The sequence below is a fragment of the Schistocerca americana genome, unplaced genomic scaffold (genome assembly GCF_021461395.2).
Source record: "Schistocerca americana isolate TAMUIC-IGC-003095 unplaced genomic scaffold, iqSchAmer2.1 HiC_scaffold_1011, whole genome shotgun sequence".
Lineage (NCBI taxonomy): Eukaryota > Metazoa > Arthropoda > Insecta > Orthoptera > Acrididae > Schistocerca > Schistocerca americana.
The window spans coordinates 20,001-25,000 of record NW_025725060.1 but is presented as its reverse complement, the minus strand read 5'-3'; the positions used below and the strand labels follow the sequence as shown (position 1 = coordinate 25,000).

At 51.6% G+C, this 5,000-nt stretch overlaps 1 non-coding gene across 1 annotated transcript in view; it reads left to right on the top strand.

Moving 5' to 3' along the window:
- Positions 1 to 4,714: 4,714 nt before the first annotated feature.
- LOC124558535 overlaps positions 4,715 to 5,000 on the top strand; it is a 1,910-nt gene continuing 1,624 nt past the window's right edge. The window contains exon 1 of the ribosomal RNA XR_006968796.1: positions 4,715 to 5,000. This exon is cut by the window's right edge and continues 1,624 nt beyond it. This is a non-coding gene — a ribosomal RNA (small subunit ribosomal RNA).

The window sequence follows — 5,000 nt, the reverse complement described above, 5'->3', positions numbered from 1 at the left end:
CTAGGAGGCGCTCCATCCATGTCGGTACCGGTGAGCGTTGCACTCGCAGTCGCAAGAACGTACGGCAAGTATATTACCTGGAAGAGTCAATGACAGTCCACGCCCCCCTGCGTGGGAAGAGTCTTTCTAGGCCATGACCCACCGGAAGGGCGCAGCGTCCCCCACCCCAGACATGTGACGTCACACCATCGGTATTGACGACTAGACTGATTCCTTATAATCATTTGCCATACACCGGTGGAAGCTGCCGAGACGAGTAACTACATAGCGGGCTCGCCGTGTCACTAATGTACAGAGATACAACAGTTTCGACTGGAACCGGATTAAACGTATACACGGCGCTGATTAGTAATAGATAGAGCCATCAGAATACAGATAATGTATACAACTGTCCGTATACATGCTGAAAGACTCTGCTCACAATCACAACCACACGTCAGCCACACACCCTTATCACGCACTACTCTCTGCCTGTAACACGCACACAGACAATATGTAAGCACCAGCATGGAACAACACCCAGTGCATCCTCTCCGCCACATTAGACAATCCACACTGTCATAACCAGACTGGGAGGTCCACTCAGAAAACAGAATATCCCACCCACCCGACAACCACCATTGCTCAGCCAAGCCACCAACACCCACACATGTCCTACACAGGGGTGCACCCAACATCACAATACTGCCTCCTCTCACAGCACACAAACAATGGCAGGAATGAAAGACACAGGTCTGCCACAAGCATGGAATGAGAGCGCCGCCTGTCATGAGCCAAAGGTGCATCCTGACGTGGCAAATCAGATGATGCCGCAGGCATCCACTTACTATAATCACAATCAACAAACCGGCCGCCCCGCCCCGCCCCCCATTAAACCTTTCCTTACAACAATGTGTACCTTAACCTAACCTATATCGTACCGTAACCTAACCTATATCGTACCGTAACCTAACCTATGTCGTACCGTAACCTAACCTATGTCGTACCGTAACCTAACCTATGTCGTACCGTAACCTAACCTATGTCGTACCGTAACCTAACCTATGTCGTACCGTAACCTAACCTATGTCGTACCGTAACCTAACCTATGTCGTACCGTAACCTAACCTATGTCGTACCGTAACCTAACCTATGTCGTACCTTAACCTAACCTATGTCGTACCTTAACCTAACCTATGTCGTACCTTAACCTAACCTATGTCGTACCTTAACCTAACCTATGTCGTACCTTAACCTAACCTATGTCGTACCTTAACCTAACCTATGTCGTACCTTAACCTAACCTATGTCGTACCTTAACCTAACCTATGTCGTACCTTAACCTAACCTATGTCGTACCTTAACCTAACCTATGTCGTACCTTAACCTAACCTATGTCGTACCTTAACCTAACCTATGTCGTACCTTAACCTAACCTATGTCGTACCTTAACCTAACCTATGTCGTACCTTAACCTAACCTATGTCGTACCTTAACCTAACCTATGTCGTACCTTAACCTAACCTATGTCGTACCTTAACCTAACCTATGTCGTACCTTAACCTAACCTATGTCGTACCTTAACCTAACCTATGTCGTACCTTAACCTAACCTATGTCGTACCTTAACCTAACCTATGTCGTACCTTAACCTAACCTATGTCGTACCTTAACCTAACCTATGTCGTACCTTAACCTAACCTATGTCGTACCTTAACCTAACCTATGTCGTACCTTAACCTAACCTATGTCGTACCTTAACCTAACCTATGTCGTACCTTAACCTAACCTATGTCGTACCTTAACCTAACCTATGTCGTACCTTAACCTAACCTATGTCGTACCTTAACCTAACCTATGTCGTACCTTAACCTAACCTATGTCGTACCTTAACCTAACCTATGTCGTACCTTAACCTAACCTATGTCGTACCTTAACCTAACCTGTATTGCGCCTTAACCTAACCTGTATTGCGCCTTAACCTAACCTGTATTGCGCCTTAACGTAACCTGTATTGCGCCTTAACGTAACCTGTATTGCGCCTTAACGTAACCTGTATTGCGCCTTAACGTAACCTGTATTGCGCCTTAACGTAACCTGTATTGCGCCTTAACGTAACCTGTATTGCGCCTTAACGTAACCTGTATTGCGCCTTAACGTAACCTGTATTGCGCCTTAACGTAACCTGTATTGCGCCTTAACGTAACCTGTATTGCGCCTTAACGTAACCTGTATTGCGCCTTAACGTAACCTGTATTGCGCCTTAACGTAACCTGTATTGCGCCTTAACGTAACCTGTATTGCGCCTTAACGTAACCTGTATTGCGCCTTAACGTAACCTGTATTGCGCCTTAACGTAACCTGTATTGCGCCTTAACGTAACCTGTATTGCGCCTTAACGTAACCTGTATTGCGCCTTAACGTAACCTGTATTGCGCCTTAACGTAACCTGCATTGCGCCTTAACGTAACCTGTATTGCGCCTTAACGTAACCTGTATTGCGCCTTAACGTAACCTGTATTGCGCCTTAACGTAACCTGTATTGCGCCTTAACGTAACCTGTATTGCGCCTTAACGTAACCTGTATTGCGCCTTAACGTAACCGATATTGCGCCTTAACGTAACCTATATTGCGCCGTAACGTAACCTATATTGCGCCGTAACGTAACCCACATTGCCCCTTAACGTAACCCACATTGCCCCTTAACGTAACCCACATTGCCCCTTAACGTAACCCAACACACGTTGGGCCTTAACCCAACACACGTTGGGCCTTAACCCAACACACGTTGGGCCTTAACCCAACACACGTTGGGCCTTAACCCAACACACGTTGGGCCTTAACCCAACACACGTTGGGCCTTAACCCAACACACGTTGGGCCTTAACCCAACACACGTTGGGCCTTAACCCAACACACGTTGGGCCTTAACCCAACACACGTTGGGCCTTAACCCAACACACGTTGGGCCTTAACCCAACACACGTTGGGCCTTAACCCAACACACGTTGGGCCTTAACCTGCTCTGTAATTGTCATACGACGCGTTAAATTAGTGTAGTGTTGCCTAACTGCAACCCCCGCAATATAGTTTGCTACTCGCACTGCCCGGTCCCCAGTGTATCGCTTCATGTTAAACACCTTGCAGCTATACACTGTAATGTGGATGGCAGCAGGACGTACATGCTCAATGCCCTTTGCAGTTGTTCATTGGCATTTGCAGTTGTTCATTGGCATTCGCATGTGCGAAGCACTTAGCCTACGCTGTGGTACGGCCTGTGTCAACTGTCCGCTGATGTTGTACGTCCAAATCACACACTGTACTGCACATTGGTCCTCATGTACTGAATGATACATCGTGGTACATGTGACCGTACAACGACTGCGCCAACAACGGCGAACCATGCGGTCCAAATGTTGTGCACTCAGCTACGTGTCGTCTCCCTATAAGAGCTGGATTGCAGTGTGGTATGCCCTGGATGGCGATCAGCATGAGCCGTCTGTTGATGTAGTGGCGCGTGTTGTCAGACGTAGTCGTCTCTTCTCACACACCGTGATAGCATGGTGCACTGCGTTCCACATCTGCGACATGCGACAGAGGCCGGTTGACAGTCGTTCGCGCAATGGACATCGCATACGTACGGGGGCCACCTTCCACGTGTTCGCGAAGCGTGCACATGTTGTTGCGTGTATGTGGGCAGACATAGTGTGTCGTGACACCTGACACAGGCATGCAACAATCGTTGAATTTGCAAATGGCGATGGACGCCTACGTTTGCTGGTGACGTTATGCAAATGAACAACTGGTAAACCGTTGTGGTGCGGTTGTTCTCGCTAGAGGTGAATCAGTGATGGCGACGATCGGTTGAGCTACCAACCGGTTGTTCCAGCGATACCCACCATGCCCACGAACGTGAATGGCATCTGGGTGTGAAGCGATACGCGGCGGTGGCTGGGTGGGACCGTCCCCGGCCGGTGAGGGGGGGCCTCCCGGCGTGCTGGCCGCGCGGTGCGTGGGCGCACGCGCTACAGCCGGCTGGTGGGGGCGGCCAGTGGCAGGCGCGCCGGCCGACGGAGGCGGCAGGCGGCGCAGCTGCGCGCCGGCGCACCCTGCACGCGGCGCCGTGCGGCCAAAGTAGGTCCTCGCGGGCCCGGTGCGAAGCGCGGTGGACATCTGCAGTGTGCTGGTCCGATTGAGGACTGTGTGCGCTGAGGATGCGCCGCCGCCCGGCGCTCGGCGCCGCGACGCCGTCTGCTGCTCGGTCGCCTCTGCGGTTCTCGCAGGTGGTTTGTATCGCAGCTGTGCGGACGTGTTGGCGCGTGCGCTGTGCTGGGAGAGTTCGCTTCGGCACCCAAGTGGGGCTTTTGTCCTTCTGTGGCGCTGGCGTTGGAGCTGCCGGTCACCGTAGGTGGCGCGTGTTGTCTCCCGCCGGCAATGCCACGACAGCACGCTCCCGGGCCTCTGTCGGCAGCGGCAAGCTCAGTTGGGAGCACGGGTGGTCGCACCTAAAGCGTCTACTCGCCAAACTCCGGGCGATTGCGCCTCTCTCGAACCCGACCAAGTACTTAGGACGGCGCTGCGCGCCGCCGGGACCTGAGAGGGTTTCGAGGTGTATTGTGCAGGGGAGCTCAGCCTCCTCCTGTTTGCAGAATAATTGAGCGGACGCTTGCGTGTTCGCGCGGGCCCCCGGGACACACTCCCGGGCGGCCGGCTGCTCAGCTCTAGTTGACGCAGCTCCCTGGTTGATCCTGCCAGTAGTCATATGCTTGTCTCAAAGATTAAGCCATGCATGTCTCAGTACAAGCCGCATTAAGGTGAAACCGCGAATGGCTCATTAAATCAGTTATGGTTCCTTAGATCGTACCCACGTTACTTGGATAACTGTGGTAATTCTAGAGCTAATACATGCAAACAGAGTCCCGACCAGAGATGGAAGGGACGCTTTTATTAGATCAAAACCAATCGGTCGGCTCGTCCGGTCCGTTTGCCTTGGTGACTCTGAATAACTTTGGGCTGATCGC